This window comes from Nothoprocta perdicaria, unplaced genomic scaffold (genome assembly GCF_003342845.1).
Source record: "Nothoprocta perdicaria isolate Ctin4 unplaced genomic scaffold, notPer1 scaffold_113, whole genome shotgun sequence".
NCBI lineage: Eukaryota > Metazoa > Chordata > Aves > Tinamiformes > Tinamidae > Nothoprocta > Nothoprocta perdicaria.
The window spans coordinates 1,631,435-1,650,576 of record NW_020454239.1 but is presented as its reverse complement, the minus strand read 5'-3'; the positions used below and the strand labels follow the sequence as shown (position 1 = coordinate 1,650,576).

Sequence of the window (19,142 nt, the reverse complement as noted above, 5' to 3'; positions counted from 1 at the left end):
AATGGAAAAAAAATTAGGGTAACCTTTATATTTCAGAGTGAGTAATCTGCAGCGTTTGTCTTCAGAGAAGTTGGTCCCCCACTAAAGACAGGGAGCAATCGGCACCAAATTCCCTGCAGGTTTATGCAGCCCACTTGAATATCCAAATTGTGGCAGGCTCATTTAGGAAAGGGTGGGTTTGTGGCCAGCTGCTGGGTGGGGTGGACGGGGTCTCCCAGCAGCGCAGCTATAAAGGAGAATTCCAGGTGTGCCTTGGGAAAGAGGAGACAGTGGGTGGAGAAGGGGATGAGAGAACTCTTGGCTTTTGGTTGGCCGAGGGACATCACTAGAATTGGAGGTGCTGAGGTGGGACGGGGAGATCTTGGCCCCTTCCTGAAAGGGAGAGGTACCTTTGCTGGAGAGCTGTGTGTGCTCCTCTCCAAGCACCTCTAGGGTGGAATGGGTCTGGTTTCTCTTGCCCAGCTGCTCCTGAGCAACTAGAGCTTAAGCCGCTTCCTACCAAGCGCAGGGTGTGCCTGGGTTTTATTCTGGTCCTGCCAATACTTGGTCTGTCCTCAGTTCAAGTTGGTACTCAAACTAGTGTTCTTGGAATAAGCCTCGCTGCTACTCAGCTTTAATTTTGGCCCAATCTAAGATGGGATTTTAATTTCCATTCTTCAAATCTTGATTCATGCACAGGCTCCAACATAGTTCTCATCTTATGTGCAGTTCAGCAAGTCRAACACTAAAGTTTACCCACTCTTTAATGACAAAGAAGGGGGGGTAAAAAGCCTGAGCACTGTTGTATATCTAATTAAAGAGTGTAGGCTGTCAATTGTATTATATATTTCAGTGTATTGATCATGCAGATTCCCAGGGCTGACTATTGTCTCTGGATCCTGCCACGTACGAGTGTTTTTCTATCCCAAGGAATTCAGCAATAGGGGTTCTGCTGGCTGGGCTGGATCAGAGCAGCCCCTTGCTTAGAAAAGATAAGCCAGGTTTTTCCTTCCCTATTTAGACTGAACCTTACATTGTCCGGGCGTTTTTTCTCCCCGCTCCTGACTTTGATGTGTTGTCCAGATACCAAAAGAAGGCTTCCTTTCATCATTTTAAGTGTTAGGAAGGAAATAGAAGTGAGTGAAATGGCAATGCTGCTCTGTCTGCTTCGTACTAAAAGGTGCTTTGCTTGAAGAGAGGAAGAACAAGCCCTTCATGTGGGTACACTGTGTTCCCCAGCTTTCACAAGTTGCAGGGAAAGAATTCCTGCCCCTGCCTCCCCTGGAAATGTACCCTGGGATTTCTAGCTCAAATTTGTTTTGCTGAGAGTTTGGAGTCAAGTCTTATATATAGTTTTTGATGTAGGACCTAATTAGGCCCTGCACATCTTAATACTTTTTGCTACATCTGCATTAAAGATGGCATTGCATATATTTGCATATGATTTGCATTTAAAAGGTAGCCATGCTGTGTGCAATAATCATTTTAAGCAAGTATCATTGACAGTCAATATTGTGAATATGCACACAAAATATAGSGGCTTGTACGGTGCATGCCGTGCTCTTTGTCAAGCAGTCTTGAGAAATTGGGATTTCTTTCTTAGTGTCTCAAGTTGGTTGGGATATTGATCTCTCAAACCAGTGAGCAAGAGGAGCTTAAAGGATTAGAGCTCCTGCTGTAACGAGGACCTGTACATGTGGGGCTGTGTCCCACAGCTGGGTTCTTTCCCCAAATTGACTCCCAAGTTTGAGCGTGTTTGGTCTGCTGCAGGTCCCCAGGCCCCTCAGGCTGCTCCCCTGTGGCTTTCGTTTTGGGGGGATTCAGCTCGTGTCACTGTTTGAATGGGATGACTTGAGGAAGGAGGGGGCACGGGGAAGATCTCTGCAAAGGCCTCACGTTATGGGTTTTAGCCTTGGCGTGTAGAAAGATCCCTGTTCAGCCTTGTTTTTGAAAGTGCTGCTAATGGCCAGTGATGGAAAAACCGGAGATCTTTGTTATTTCCCTGTAACCAGGTTTCGTTGTTCAATTCATCTCAAATCAGGGAAAGAATCTGCAAATGACAATAAGCTGGCAAAAGCAGCCAAGTAAGTTACCTTAAAGGGCAAAGAATCTTTTTCTGACTATTATGCCAAGCATTTAGCCCAAGAGATGCAGATTTACATCAGGAATAGTCGATTTAAAGACCATTTAAGACCATGCCAGCAGAAGTGTCTATATTGTACTCGGCAAAACTCAGTCTGCCTTTTTTTTTTTTTTTTTTTTTTTTTTTTTTTTTTTTTTTTTTTTTTTTTTTTTTTTTTGCTTAGGGGATCAACATTTTTCATTTTATGATTATGTCAGAACCTTTTGAGGCTTTCATTAAAAAGGCATGAAAAGAGCTTGGACTGAGCTAGTGAGTAGGCTAGTGAAGATCCCACAGAGGCGTGTTCTGTTTAGACAGACTTCACATCTGATTCTATCAGAGATGGAAGCGAGAAGTTTGACTTTACCACTCCACATGAGTTGCTCAAACCAGCAGAGACAAATGCTAATTTATGTCTTGGCAGTTAAGTCGTAGGAAAAAATTAAGAGGGATGAAGAAACTCTTCTGTGATCTCTGATCTGCACAAGATCCAACTTCTTTGCATGTATTTATGTATTTATCTGACTGCTTTTGTCTGTGTAGACATCACAGACGGGGCTGAGGTCTCGCAGGCTGGAATGAGGATTTGCTTTTGCAATGCTGAAATTAGTAGTGGTTTATCGATTCTCTTGGTCTTGGTCCTGGAAACCTGCGTCTTCCTGTTAGTTGAGGAATGCAGTGAGTCATCCCTTCTCCTGCAGTATTCCCGGTTAGATGACAAGGTGTTCCATGAACAGCCTCTTGAGTTTTGACACTAGCTTGTGTAAGATGGCCTCCTCTAAAGAAATGAGCACAGCTGGGCTCTCCTGATCAGTGCAGTTCCAGCCAGCATGCTGTGAAATGGGGGGTGCCAGAGCAGCACCTTGGGTGATGTGGGTCTGTGGCCTGGGGTTGACRGCTCTGTGTGAAGCGCTGTGCTGCGGGTACCTGCAGAGGAGGGTAGCAGGGCTTCCCCTATAGCTGAATCACGTGCATTGCTGTCTATACAGGGCCTTGTGGAACCAAAGAGAGCCCATGATTTGGGCCTGCTGGGAACCCGGGGGCTGCCCAGGCTCTGCGCAGGGTCGGCGGCGTCTCCCCAGCTCCCCCCTTGCAGGGGAGGCCGATGCGGCCGGGGGCTCTCCTGACCTCCTGGCCTGTTCCCTTGTGCCTGTGCACGGCTTGCCTGAAAATAGCTGCTTYGCTGCCGAAAAAAGGCAGGGATCGCTGCATTGTGCTTGAGTAATTTGATTCTACATTAACTTTGTGCTTCCTGGCACTTTTTTTTTAATAACATCATCTCGTCCAAGGCAATCAAAGAGCTTTTTCCATAGGGGCCCTTTTCAGACAAAAGGCTTTCAGAGCAGAGCAGCTTCCCTGCAAGTGCATTTTACACCCTGTGAATTCTGTAAAAATAAGTTCTGAAAATGAATTTCATGTCTGCCTATTAAAATAGGAGCTCAGTTTCAAATCCTTGAACTCTGCAGTGTCTCCTGCTTGCAGAGCCCTCTTCTGAGGTAACACCTCCGGCTTTATATTTACAGATGGACTTTCTAATTCTTTAGATGATGATGGTCAGTGTGTTGCTTGTCACTAATTACATGAAGGTTTAAAAAGCCRGATGGTGATTATAGATCTTGCCTCTTCTCTTACGTTTTAGTTTTTCATAATTCAAGAGAAGAGTGCAGAAAATAGAGCATTAATAATGTGTTTTATTAATGAAAATCTTTCAGAATCAGTGCAAAAAAGGGGAGGGGAGAAAAGACTCTTCCACAATAAAATGATACTGAAAACAATTGGGACTTGCTTAATTATATATAATTATATATGTAATATATATAGTTGTTCCAACAGGGCTTCACTGTGGGTGGCAGGAGGGGCCCGGGGGGCGCAGGGCCTTCCCTGTCCTCGGCCTCTCGCTCCTCCTGCTCTCCGTCCTCCCCTGCTCTCCTGCTGCTTCGGGCTGCTTCTCTCCACATCCCTCCATGTTCCCCCCAGCCCCTGCCGTGACTGCAGAGGCACTGTGGGCTTCCTCACCTGCGGGGCTGCTGGTTAACAGGAGCCAGCGGTAGCTGCTGACACCGGCTGTAAATAGCTGGTTATGCTGGCATTTAAATTGTYGTCCTTAAAAGTCAACTTTAGCAGCCACCTGAAATCAATTAGGCAGTTGGTGGTGTGCAAATATTGCTTCAGACTGCTGGCACTCGGGTGACGTGGCTGCGTTTACACTTCCTTCAGGTTTTATCTGTCCTTGCTTTTTCAGTGCTGCAATGCCATTGGGAGCACGAGCGGCATCAGGCAGTCTAAATGCAAGCTTAGACCTGGGTTTGTGAGGCAAGGCTGGTGGTGAATGCCCTGACACAGGGCATGGGACTGATCCCAGAAATCTCCTGAGGGTTTTGAAGCTTTCACTGCTCTATCCCRGACAAAATGAATATCTTTGGAAGTTGTTCTAGGTGGAGGCAGTGCAGGGCAGAGGACCAGAGGGCCCTCCCAACCTTGACTCYGCTAAGAAGCTGGATTGCAAAGGCCCAGGTTCTCCATAGCTTCTACATGATGTCCACCTTCCAAAATGGATGAGGCATATGCATCCAAAAGGATAACTTACCTCCTTTACAGTAAAACATTAAAAAAAAAAAAACTCCACACACTTAATGTTTATTTTTGACTATTAAAATTTGAGTATTGTATTAAAAGCCCTTGACATTTAGTAGTAGAGAAATTAGTCAAGATATAAGCCTGTGTTGGTATTGTAGCACATGTGCTCCCAAATCCTAGAAACAAGGCGGTACTTTGTGTGTGTTAAGCATTACATGACTAACCTTTAAAAAGGCATTATTTGGAATCACAAGAGGAGATTAAATGACAAAATTGTGAGGTTTTTTTCTATTCATTTTTTTAAAAAACTAAAATAACTGCATTTCCAAACAATCTGTGTTTGCACTACTTGACTGATACTCAGATAAACAAAGAGAAGTGGTTCAAAACAGATAATCTCATGTTAAGCATGGAGCGTTGTAAAATACTTCCCAATTTCCACATGCAGCCGGGCAGAATTTTATAAGACAAATGGGGAAGGTCTTACACAGCAGCTTTGTACTTCTAGCTATTTAATGCTCCAAATTGTTACAGGTTTGCTTCTTTACATTTGTGTTRGAGAAGGTGTTCTCAAATGGAATGTCGACAGAAAATGATGTATAAAATTGAGCTCAGGAAGTGAGAGCTGTCTGCTTGTTGTATCTGGTGGCTCCTAAGGTAAAGCCTCTGACCCTCTCGTTTTGTGGTTTGCAGCAGTCGCACACAGAGACGCTTGTTAAAACGTTCCCTGGGAGTTGTGAGCAGTGTTTGCAGCTTGTGTGTTTATTAATCCCCTTTTTTTGGGGATGGAGGGGGTTAGGCCTTGCTAATTTAGTAAATTAGTAAGCTTTTCAGTATGGTCTGGCCTGAACTAACCATATATTAAAATGTAAATCCCCCTTGGGTCAAAGATATTGATTACCTGGCATCTGTCTGTGTGCARCAGCAAGATGAGATGCGTGTCCCCACGCGCTGATGTGAAAGGAGTCTTGCTTTTCATTAGTGATTACACATCTTCCCAGGACAGGACATGATGTTATCACRATGCTGCTCCAACTCCATGAAAGGACTTGTGACCAGCTCCTACCATGGCAAAGCAGTCCCAGAATCCAGAGGGGTTTTACTTTGCATCTTTTGAATCTGAGTTTTATTCTGGAGGTTCATTGTTTTTGTTTTGTTATTTCTATTGTTCTGTTACTGAATTTTAAGAGGCTTGTATGGTCTTGGAAAGATGCCCTGTAATTATTTTAACTTTATCCTGTCATCTAAAAAGGAGTGGAGAGCAAAGGGAGTGGTTTAACCGTGAGTTCCTTGTTTGCAGCTGCAGTCATGTGTTTTGGAGAGTGTGTGTGTGTGTGTATATTTTATTTATTTTGGATGATCATAATGGGTTGGTGCTGAGCTGGTGCTATTTCGTATTTCACAGCTCATCAGGAAGTCCCTGATTAAGAAGTCCAAAATATCTTTGTAGAGCGTTGCTCAGAATTCAACAGCATGAGGCCTGCAGCACCAAACCTGGTCTACCCGTGGGGTCTTTTTTCTTGCCCCTGTTCTTGATGTACCTTTCAGGTTTATTAGGATCGCTTTGGCCCTTGCACCCTGCAATCRCTTTAAGGGCTTTTCCAAACAAATGTCCCTCTCATGCTTGTAAAGATATTTGTGGGTATCCAGGACTATGCAGAAGCATAAATTGCCTTGAGGAGAGGAAAAGGTCACCAGCTTGCTCTAAAAAGCAGTAAAAAGCCTGTGTTGTTAAAACCTGCTGGTTAAAACAGTAGAAAATGATTTTGCTTTCATATTGTTTCTTGCTAGTTGATGTCATGTCTTCCATTTTTTAACAACAAATTAATCTGCTCTTTCAAGAAATACTGTTGCTAAGAGTGCAAGTGTAATAAGTGACTTACATACTGGAGAAATTCTCAGAATTGGCAGGGAGTGTGTGGTGATTTTTATTTGTTTTTATTCACTTTATTGCCAAGTGACTGAGACATGCAGAGTCTGAAAATCATGTACCTTTTGTTCTGTGACACCCATAAAGTGGGARCCTCCTGCGACAGCGGTTGTGCGGGGCCTTAGGGCATGGCTTGGTGTGAAGGACGCACTCTCTCCCCACGAACTGCCTGTATATCAGTTAACTGTACAAATTGCAAGCGTTTCTTCTAATTTCTTGGCCTTCATGATATGTAGTGGCCATGAGTCCTTCCAGGTAATTTGGTTACATATGTTTTCCGAATTTCATCATGTCCTTTACCTATCTGAAAGGATAAATAGGTGCATTTTTCATTGCTTACCTGTGTTTTGCAYACTTCTGTCCTCTCTGGTCATTTCCTTTCAGAATTAAAGTATCTGTATTTCCTGAGCATATGGGAAACTTTCACAGCTGCAACTGTTTTGCGTTTTAGGGTTTCTTCCTGCTGTAAACAGAAACAACCTTTGTAACCATTTTCTGAATATGAAGTGTAATGGTGAGAGAATCCACTGATTCGAAATGAAACTGTGATCATCTGTTGTGTGTCTGTGATCAGGATTTAAGAGGRGTCCTTTGAGCTTCAACCCAGAGATTGGGTCACTGGTGAGACAGCCTCATCCATAGTGAGGCTGGTACTGAGGTTACTGTGGACCAGCAGCCACTGTCTGATCTGTGATGCTCATGAGATGAGGGCATTGCAGACMTTAACCAAGGGGTAGCAATGGTGTTTAGACAACAACCACTGTGTAGGATATATCCATACCAAAAGGTATAAGAACAGCTGTACCAGGTCAAATGAAGCACAGTGTCCTGTTTAGAACAGTAACCATATGTCTAAACCATTTAATATCAAATCAGACTTGCTCACTCTAAATTCAGTATGAGCGTTCTGAGGAAATGGAAAGTTCCTTTCTCTTTGCGAAACCATTCCTCAAATTCCTGCTGTCTTCATTCCTTTAGCACATTCAGAGGCCCTCTGATGTTCAAGATTAAATTAACAGGATTCCCCCTGCTGTTTCTATTGAATTGAGTTAATATAATGAGTTTATTGTTAAATTAAACAAAATAAAGCTTGCCATGTGGCAGCAATACCACTGAGATCCCATAATTTTCAGCTAATAACTAGTGTCTGTCCTATTGGGTTATAACTTAAATGGTGCAGAGTATGTGTCTGTCAAACATATTAAATACTTTCCATAATAATTTTGTTTGGGCACCTAATCAGTTAGGGGAGCAAAGTGATGGACACAGCCGCTAACAACTTGATCTCTGGTGCAGTAAAATAATTTCCTTATGGCTTCCTTACTTTCCCTATGTCTGCTTAAAATATCTTGKGGTGTTTCTGTGGCGTGGATGGGTATCGTGTCTCCTGCTGCTGCCTCTGCAAGGTCTCTTATTTGCAGTGTTGCAGCTTAAAGTGCTTCTGCGCTGGAACAATTCACTCGTGTTGGTCTTGATGGAGACGTGCTCAGGGAAGGGCTTGGGCCATAACTTAGGGCCTCATCACCCGGTGACACCCATATTAGCTCAGTACCTATGGTTTAAGCATTTCTTCTGAGAATTTACTGCTTTTTTTTTTTTTTTTTTTTTTTTTTTTTTTTTTTTTTTTTTTTTTTCCCAAAGAAGTTTATCTGGTTCCTTTTCAGTTGCGTTTCTTGTTCTATGACTTTTTAAATTTCTCTGCCCATAATTTCCATTTTCCATCATCTCATTTACTATTATTATTATGTGTATTCATGTCTCCTTTTGTGGCTAAACAAAAAAGCTACCTAGAAACTAAACGATTTTTATATTCTCATGTTAATTTAAGTTTTGAAGCCCTGAGGTGCTAGGATGATATTCATCAATAACTGCAAGATTTGTACTGAATGGATGTCATTAGGGAGTATTATACTAGGTTGTTTCTTAATTAAATTTTGGATACCCTTGTTCTTTTCCCTATTCTTTCTSTGATGTGTCCATATGAAATGCAAAGATTTTTAGCCTTGTTCAGACTTGGAAAAATACAGGGTTGAATTTTGCTGTTTAAATGGAAACTTTGTTTTACTTGGTTCTTGTTTCATGCTGGTGTGGGCCTACTCCTGGATTTGCAGTCTTGCTTACATTTTGAGAGGATTTTAGAGCTTAGGTTTTGGTCCATCACTAATTGCAATCCCATTAAACTTAATGCCTGCTTTTGATGAATTTAAATTCTGTTGTTTTGTTGGTACTTAACTGAGACGTGGGGCTTTGACACTTAAAGAAGTGCTTGCAAGGCATGTGCCTGTGTGGATCAAACCAGAGATGATTGCATAAGCCCTGTGTAATGAAACTGCCGAGTTACTTATTGCTGATGCTTGCTCTTAAAGGAGAGTTTATTTAACATTTGAAAACTCATGTGTAGCTAATACTGTTACTATTCTTTTAAGCTTTATTTAAAAAAATAAGTTGCTTTTCTGTTAACTAAAGGAAGAACTCTACAAGTTAAAAATATTGTATATTTTTTGATCAGTTCAGAGTTCATAAGCAATGAAAGGTTAACACTGGAAAGGTTGCTATTCCAGCTGGTAAACCATTTAAAACATTAAACACTTTCCAGGAAGTTGCTTTTCCAGTCTGTAAGTGATTCTAAATGTTGGAGAGATTTAAAAAAAATAAAAATATAAAAAAATCTTACCTCTCTTGCCCTTCCCAAAAATCCATCTGCAGCTCAGCTGCTCCCAACGATCTATGCAGTGTAGACCTATTTAGGTTTTGCTCATGAAATGAAGTGTGAAATCTGTGGCCACGAGCCAATTCCTGTCCCATAAGCATGAGACTGCAGAAATCTTCTCAGAAAAGAAAATGGAATAGGAGAACAAGCCTGTATATCTGCAGAAGGAAATCTCTTCAGCAGTCGTCTCTGTTTAAGTAAGGATTGTTTGCAGGTCTTCTCCAGATGACTCAAATGCTCCTGTAAGGTTCTCTTATCTTCTTGCCAGGTCCRGGGCAGCCAAGAAATCAGTGTACAGGTTTAGGAAAATAGTGCTTTTATAATTTTTGGCTCATATGCTGATCTGCTGGGTGATCATGGTTGAATCACTTTGTCTGTTTTGTCCCAGGCCCCACCTGTAATTTGGGTAGTGTTTTATGATCTGCTTATATAGGTAGTTGTGAGTTGGTTTGGCTCATGATGACTTATGTAAGGTTCACTTCACAAGTGCAGGATAAATTGCAGTGACCTGTATGTGTGTGTGTATATTATGCAGCTTCCTCATAGGAACTTGGAGAACATTTGGAATCGTGTATCGTGTGTAAATAAGTACTGTAAGTTCAAGACAAGGAGCTATTCACCTTATGCAGTGACAAGCACAAGTAGAGTCTTGACATGTCAACATTGATAAAATAGTGTTTTTCTGGTAGAGATCTCCAAGTAGGCGGAGAAAAAAAGCCAGCAATGATAAATAGCTAATACAGAGAATTTCAGATCACTTTTTATGATCAGAGATTTTTTTTTGTTTTTTTCTCAAAAACTTTTCCTCTCCAGTGTGTCAAATAGTCTTGCCAAATCCCCTATGATTGCTGCAAATAACCTTTTCTGTTACAATGGTGTGATAATATACAAACATATGCATGATATAAATGCCCTGTAGTGTTGGAACAGAAGGGAGTTTTGAATGGGGAATATTTCACAAGAGGTCTTGCAGCATGGGTGCCCATTGACCTTCTGAGAAGACCTTCTGGTCTTGTCAAGCAACTTGGAAAAGTTCTGGCCCTTAAAAGAAACTCTCTTGCCCTGTATTTGTCAGACGTGGCCGCCAGAGACCCGTAGCTCTGTCCCTTACAGAGAATATGTCAAGTCCTTTCCTTTTTCTCAGTACAAGCAGTTTTATCCTTCTTTGTCCTTGATGCTTATTTGTTTCTTCTCTATTTTTCTATTCCCCGACAAACCTTCTTTTTCAGCCCTTGGCAAGAATCACTTCACATAGCCTTTCTTTACTGTGGAATTAGGAGGAGAGGCCAAGTAGTTCATATTTTGCAAGGCTTCGAAGGCAAGGATGAGTGAACAAGGTTCCTGTAGCTCTTGTTTTCTCTGTTCATTCTCCTTTTCCTATTCTTTGGGGGCTTTTTTCTTTATCTTTTCTTTATTTTTTTTTCCTCTTCTCCTAAATGTGAAGAAAAGCAGTACAGTACCTGGAGTAGCAGGTAGAATATGTATCTGAGAGAGAGAAATGGGCTTTAGCAGTTAAGATGGAAGGGGAAGGGAAGCAGGTAGAAGGTGCTGCTCAGACTCCTCTGTGCCCCCTTCCCTGCCAAAGGCTCTTAGCTCGGCCGTGGATAGGCACGAAGTTCCCAACCAAACTGGGATTCCTGGCAAACGTCAGATCAGGCTGAAAATACAAGTTGGAGACAGTTCGAGGTGTGACATCCCACACAGATCGCTTTGAGCAACTGTGCTGGGGAGTGTTGGGTTTTATCCACTGTTAAATAAGAAAGCATGTCTAGCTACAAGACAGGAACAAGGACAGAATTGGTGAGAAGAGGGGARGGCATAAACAAAACCCTGCTCCAAGGTCACCTTTTACCAAAGTTAGAGATGGGAGATGCATTTTCTTACTGCTGTTAATGGCTGAGGGCTGCTGCAGCCCTGGCAAGTCTCCCCGGAGCGGAGCAGGAGGCTCTGCTGCCCTACCTGGAACATACACTCATTTATCTGAGGCRCCGTGTGGCGGCTGTTAACAACCAGCTCCAGTGGCTTATTTTTCCCCATTTGTCAYAGAGGCAGCGGCATTGTCTCAGCTGTGCCTCTCTGAGCAGGGAAGAACAGACCCAGAAAAACTTTGAGTCATTATTCTTCCCCATTTCTTCCCTCTCTATCTAGCGTCTTTTTAAACTGTGCTTATAATCCCCGTTTCTTTTGTTACCTGCAAGTCCTGGAATGCTTCCAGCCTCTCTTTTGCAGGTGGAGGCCTTGTCCTGCCAGCTTCTTCTTGTTCTGTCCACTGAAAAAAGGCTCCAGTGGCCTCTCAGGCTAAATCCCATTAAGCTGCCTGTCCGTGTTGGTGTAATGCCCCTATGGCACCAAAGAGGGCAAGCTCTTCGGTTCTGGTGTGGTTTCAGTAACATCACTGCATTGATGGGTTAAAAAAGGAACAGGAGAGGAAATGAGAAAAAGGGGAGGCAGGGGGGAATAGGGCAAGGAAAGCAGGGAATCTGAGCTAGGATGGCTCTGGAATGGCTCCCTGTTGGTGCGGTGATATTTGAGATGAGGCCTGAGGAGCTCCTTTCGCAAAGGGGTTTTAATCAGAGTCACTCCTAGGAAAATTTCTACCAGGAATGCTCCCCTTGACCTATATGGGGATAAGGTCATTAACGACCAAGGGAGAGTATTATGGCTGCTTGGACTGTGAGCYGTGGTGATATATCTATTCTTGGCTAATGTAGGGCTACATTAGCAGTTAAGCCAGGCCTAGGTGCTCGCTTGTGACTTTACAACGAGTACAGGCGTTCCCAAGGAGATTCTCCAAGAGATTTGTCCCAGGTCACCCAGCAGGTTAATGGCAAAGTGAGGAATATTATAGAATACTATTATTTTATGGTGGATAGCATTTTGGAAGTGGAATACCCCTAGTGGTGCTATGGTTAAAAGTACACTGATTTTTAGTCTCCATAACATTAAGATTTTCTTTGTGTTTGCTTTGRATAGTTGTATCTTTTCGCATTTGAGTACTGACTCTGGGAGACCTGGAATGTCTATTGATGTTGCGATGTTTTTATTGATGTCATTTGGGTTGTTTCGACTGTGGGAGAGGTAATTTTGTTGTGTAGGCTTTCAGTAAGCACAYTTTGGAACAGTCCACAGAACGTGTAGCATCTTTAATCATTTCTCAGAGCATTTGTAAACTTGAGATCCATTTAACTTTGTGCTCTGATTACTTACGGGGCAGTAGGAAGTATGGAGTCAGCTGGATCTCTGAAGATGTTTTCCAAATGTTTTTTCCTCCTTGTATCCTTTCAAGCAAAGGTGATTCTTCACTAGAGAGTAGATGCACATGAACCACCGTGTTGTTGCAGGAACCTGTAATAAAAGTAATTTGAAGTAAKTTTGGAATACACATAATGAGTGAGGATCATGTCTATTCATACCAGACAAAAATCTCCAGTAGAAACAAGATGGGTTGGGACTTTGATTAGGAGAAAAAAGGTTACAGATGTGCCTCAATTCTCATCAGGTGCTTCCAAATGGAGAAGTAACCCTTAGGTTAGTTGATAAAAGAGAAAGCTCTTTTCCATCTGCATGGTTTTTGTTAGAAATTTCTAACATAATCCTTCAGAAAGAAATGTTCTTCTGTCTTAAATCGCTAAAATTTCTTGTGCTGTAATAGCTGAGAGAGCTGGTGGTAAAACTGGCAGAATGATAATATTGATAATGTGTGGAAGGACACCTGCTCGACAGTTGGAAGAGCTGCTAAAGCTAAAATGAACTAAATCACATGGAGAGGAAAATCCCTTTGCAGACTTAAGAGAATATTCCATGCATTTGCAGTGCACATGCTACATGGTTCTAGGTGCTCCAACTTCAATGTCATTCAGACATAGTGTCAAGCTGCAGTTTTGACATCCTATCGAATAGCCTTTAGACAGCTGTGTTATAATGAGACTTGATAATAAAATATCCTTTATGTGGCAAGTTGTGTAAATAGAGATACCCAGACCTTGAGGAATATTGGAGTGGATGAAACTACAGAAGAACAGTCTGGAAAACTCTTTTACTGCTTTTATTTCCCTTGTACTTTTTTTTTTTTTTTTAAACTTTGTGCCTTAGCAGCATTCATTTGCTGCAAATACAGCTTTTCTGTCCTTGAAACCACCTAACACTTCTCTTTTCAAGCTTCTACTGGCTATTTTGATTTCTTAGGCTCAGAACTTCTGTCTGTAGGACTTCATTTGATACATTTTTAACAAAAAAATAAATTTATTTCTGCATTTGCACTAAGTACAAAGAAACACCATACTTAACAATTAAGTGATTTTTAAAATGTGCTTATGTACATGTTTATATTTGCATGTATGCATGTCTTAGGTAATAAGCAATTCCATTTTTCTTCTATCACAGATTTTACAGTTCAGTAGTACACATGTAAAGGGATGGCTCCCATGTGACATTGAGTGATGAAAGTGTTGAAATTGTAATGTTTCAGTCCCAAAGACCTAAGAACTGTGAAATACAGCTCAGTATTGTGGGATACACTGGGTAGTTAACGGTTTTTCATTCAATTTTTCTGTTAACTAGTAAGATTTCTTATGTATTTGCTTCTGTGTGGTTAAGTAGTTAAAGGATGGTCCTTCTATGAATCTTTGTTTACAGTGACAAGATTGCACTATTGCAAACAAAATTGATAATGCTTAGATAAATGAAAAAAAGCAAAAATATGTTGACTTCAGTAAAGTGAAATTCTTGTGAGATACTTKAAACCTCTCTTCTAATTAAGGTTAGGCTCAAAGCTGTTAACTTTCCTGAATAAGCAGGCATTACCCAGTAATGATCTCACTCCAGACTATTTCAGCTCCTAAGCGTATGCTTGACAGTTTAAGTTATGTTTGACTTAAATTGTTGTTCTCYTAAGTTGCTGCTAGAACATTGAACYGCTGGAAAATTACTCATTTACTGGCTATTAGTGACTGAATTACTAGCCAGCCATAACACCCTATAATACAGTTTGAAAGCAGTTGTTAAAAGAAATGCTCAAACACAGCGTAGCACCAAGGTAATAAAGGAGCCTGTTGTATAATATAAATAAAAGGAGCCCTAAAATATAAATTAATAAAGCTTGGAATAGATGTGGGAGAATAGGCGGTGTTTCAGTTGCTGTGTTTAAGGCAAGGCCTTGGTGCTGGTGTGTGTAGGGTTGCCATGTGCTGCAGGATGCCTGTTCTGCCTCCTTGACTTTGGTCCTTAGTCCTGCGCTCTGTCCAAAGCGGGCAGGAGGCTGACAAGCAAAGGTGACTCGGGCCTGCTGTGGTACAAGAAGTGTGGTAGGGGCTGGTCCCATCTCCAGAAGGGCGGTTTGATAGGGCTGGGAAGAGACACCCTGTAGCTATGAAAGCCCTGATTATTGACAAGGTTTTGTAGTAAGTGCCAGAAGAATTACGTGTCTGAACCCCTTTGAGAAGTCAATGCGGGTTCCTTCACAATGATGTGATGTTGTGGTCATCCCTCTGTTATAATTCCTGATTAAACTGATTTTAGGGGATTGGTAGAGCAAATTAAATGATCACAAAGCTAATATGGCTTTGCGTATCGTATCTTAAGCTTCTGACTTGAGATAAGGGAAGGGTGACCCTTGGGTTAGCTGTTCTTCGGTGGAGGGTTGTCCTCTCAGACATGGCTTCCTTGTGTAGCCTGCAATAGCTGGGATGACTGAGCTGGTACGTCCCAGAACCCAAACAGGGCTCTTACCAAGATGCTGCTGTAGACTGAACTCGTGTTCTCATGAAAGTATGACTAATGTAGCCCATAAAATTCATTTAGTTCATCTGACTTTGATCACCTCAGGTGTGGTGGCACCAGACAGTGGGTGGGAATGCCATTGATCTTGGCTCTTTAAACTTTCTCATGGGAAGTCTGCACTAACCGGGTGGCAGAAACCAGAAAAGCTGCACTAGTGTCAGCTGGGCTTGGTGTGTTATTACTTATCAGCACAGATGGCTCCCTGAAACTCAGGTCTTATTTGCTAGAGTGGTAGAAGCCACTTTGCAGATTCTGAACATAAATTAAGAGATTAGACTTTAGTGTTTCTGTTCCATAGCAGATGCAAGAGCTTGTCAGCTCACTCTGTTTATTACAGTCGACTGGTCTGGTATCTTGGTATAGATGAAATGTGTTGGGAGGGGGATCTTGGTGGTCCCCATTGGTAATGGAAGTGGAGAACTAACTTGACTGCTGACTTGTGTGGAAATGATCAGCCTACAGAATAGCTTGTGTGCTGTAGTGTTCTGAGTGTTACTTCCTTAGGTTTAAAACTAATTATTAAGAATCCTTTTTTTCTATGGTGATATACATAGGGTTCTCACTGTTATGAGATTTTTACAATTTCTATAAAAGAATAATATGGATGAAATAGCTATAGTAAAAGTTAAAATAACATTACACTAATATTGTTTCAAAGACCGCTGAAAATGTGCTGCCATGAGCAACCCAAGAACTACCAGTCAAAACTAAAATGAATCATTTTCAATGTATTTGTTTACAGTTGTGTCTGTAGCATTTCATTTGTGAAGAAGGCATAAAATCTGCTTCTATTTGCACTATCTCTTAAAACATCCTAGATGTAAGATGACTGTTTGAATATCTGCTGAAATAGTGCTTGTGCTTGACAGAAGAGTGTTATACAGTTCCTTATCCAGGAAAAATCTGGACGAAAACTTGAAACGCAGTAGCACTAGTGATCTTCTATAGGAACAACTGGAGACTTTTGCAAGTCTTGCTTCAAATAGAATTATCTASCCTTTCCCATCTCACAGGATAGAGGTATTTTCATCCTTTCTTTCATCCTTTGAGGATATCTTATCTAAAATAGATACTGGATTGTTATATTAAACAATACGAAACCATGTGGCACTAAATGCACTCTAAGGAAGGTGACCCCGAACGCCTTCTGAGAATATAGTGTTCTTTTTGAAAAGTTGGTGCTTTTGCTTCTGATTTGAAAAATAATTTATGTAGTTATGCTGTTGAGTTGTTGTTATCTTGTTCATTAAAAAGTTCTGTGTTTTGATACTTGTAATAAAATGCAAGATTTTGGGGAGAAAGCAGAAAGACAACATCAGTATGGAATTTTTAAGTTACACATCAGAAAGCACCAGTACAATTTTGCCATAAAGCCAGGCAGTCAGATTGCTGTGAGTTGCATAGATGTACTTGTTTAAGGATCAGGGTTTCTGGAGAGCTTTTTGTGTGTGTAATTTAATCGTGAGTGAACTAGTTGATCATATTTGGTTTCTCATTGTCAGGATTAGCCAATACTTTCATAAGCAAAACAAAATTTCAGCTAATGCCAATATTTGTAATGAATCCAACTAATGTGTAATTTATCTCAATCTGAGCTATGAGAAGACCATCAGCCTGTTCATCTCCATTATCCAGTGTCATAAAGATGTTCATTTCAATTGAACCTTGCTTTAGGTTATTGGCCAGGATTCCTTTAAAAGAAATTATCTTTTGGCCTGTCATGAGAAATGGTAAAGGAAATGGAAGAATCTGTCCCTGTTCTGCTTGTCGTGGTCAGAAGGCTTCAACCAAGCTAGCCCTGACCTATGGCTGCAGTTCACACTGGGGCATCCCGGCCAACTGGCGCTCAAGTTCTGGCAAGAAAAGGAGAAGGTTCCTCTTTGCTTGGAGGAACATTTCTTGCAAAAAAAAAAAAAATATATATATATATATAATGTAAATGTAAAAACATTATTGCATGATTTTGTTTAAAAAAAAAAAAAAAAGAAAAAAAAGGCCAGGAGACGTGCATCTTCTCGTTTCTAATCCGTAATCCCTGCCTTGATGGTCTGTGGTCTGTAAAATCAGAGTGGAGTAGGAGGCGGCTGTGCTAGAAGTGCTGGGGGAGGGAGGGTCATTTTGTTTTCACGGATAATCCATGGGTTTTACAATGGAAAATATCCCCTTTATGAATAGTAAAGCCTAGTTTAGATCCCACATGGGGGTTCCCGAAGTTTGTTTCTCCTTCTTTATGCAAGGTTTTGTAGTAATCAAAATTTCCAGTTTCCAAATGAAAAGAAACTTTGTTAATAATAGTAATTTTGCAACTGTTTATTAAGATATTAAGATGACATTCAATTACCTCACTACAGTTTCATTTTGCTGATGATTTATGGCCTCASCAATGTGACCTCCTGTGACCGAATAAGCAGATGCTTTTCTTTCCCATTGCAGATGTAATGTCATTTACTGCTGCTATATTGATTTTGGTAGTGTGACCACTTTTATATACACAAATGTGGGTCACTTGTGGCTGAACTCAGCTGTGATTTTTATTAGGAAAAATGGAATTATTAACAGATTGTTTCCTTGATAAGTTAAATTTCATAGCCGTATTTTACATCTTTTACATATTGTAAATGTAACAGCAAATAAATGTAAAAGCATCGTGACAACTTTTCTTTCCTGGCCCCTGCTTCCCTCCCCATTTTGTTGATTGTGTTAACTGGCTCTTCTGGTTGTTTAAATACAGAATTTAGATACCTGCAAGTATTGGACTGTATGCAGGTGATGAATGGAACATGTACATCACTGCAGCTGTGAGTGACTGTACTCAAAATTGTAATGGGGAAATTACAAGGAAGATTCTCTACCTCGTTGTTCCAATTCCGCGCTTCTGAAARTGCCTCCAGACACCCAGGCCTGAGAGCCTCCCTGGCAGCGCCCTCCCCCAGGCTTAATCCAGCCATGTGCCTGAGTGCTCAGCGAGGGGATTACGTTAAGTCTGCATATTTTCATCTCTCCTGTGTCCAGGTCAATTTGCTGGCCGGGCACAGCAAGCCAGAAACCACTTGGTACGTGCGCGGCAGGAGCAGCTGACTGAACCCAACACAAGGCACTGGCTCGAGAGGTGGCTGCGGGTGCAGGTTCTCCTGCAGGATGAATCACGGGAAGCTCAGGATGGAATAAAGGAATAAACAAGGGCTTGTTTGKCTGGCTGGCAGTGGTGTGACTTTGTCTTTTGTGTGGCAAGATGATCATCTTTAAGAGAAATGTAGGAGTTTTCGTCTTTCCAGTGACACCATATGAGAACTTGCTTAGTACTGAATAGTGACAGCAAATGCTGAAGTGGAAAAAATATTTTCATCCATCTGCACTAATCTTCTTTTACTCCAAGATTTAGAGAGAGAGGGGAAAAATGAAGAGTGGAATCAGAAAAATCTTAAAAGCTTGGCTTAAGCTTTTAGCTTTGCCAGCTCATTCCCTAGTCGACGAAGAAAGTGCCAGACTTCGGCATTTGTGGTGGGGATATTGGGATTTTAATAATTTGTACAGTGATGCTTGCAGACTTTATAACCTACCCCCCCCCCAAATAAAGCCCTTCAAATATAAAGGTGGTAACTGTATAGAAATGATTTTTTTCAAAATGGATGGCAATACGTAGTGTACTGTTAGCAAAAGCAGAAATTARTAGACTTATTTTCAAAATAAAACTGTCAGCTATGCTAACTATTTTTCCTGATATATAAATATATTTATATACACACATCTTATGCTATCAAATTAGTCATAACCTATGTTTTCCTGAGCTGCACAGAGTGCTCTGCTGTTGCAGCCCTGCCAAACTAGTAAAACATAAAGAAGGATTAAATGTTTTTGCTTTTACCTTGGGTGGATGTCCCAATTTCAGATAGCAGGGCATGGAGCACTACACTTCCTGGCACTGAATCAATCTTCAAGCACCTTGCTGTATCAAGAATGTCCTTTCCCATATTATTGTGGGGTTATCCTTGCAGATAGAAGGAACCACTTCATTTCAGAGAGGCACTTGTAAATCTTGTTTCGAG

General features: G+C 41.3%; 1 protein-coding gene across 1 annotated transcript in view; it reads left to right on the top strand.

Annotated features, from left to right (window-relative positions):
• Nucleotides 1-19,142, top strand: part of RORA (RAR related orphan receptor A) — a gene marked incomplete at its 5' end in the record, with an annotated part of 250,994 nt that overhangs the window by 15,891 nt on the left and 215,961 nt on the right. The window lies entirely within an intron of this gene.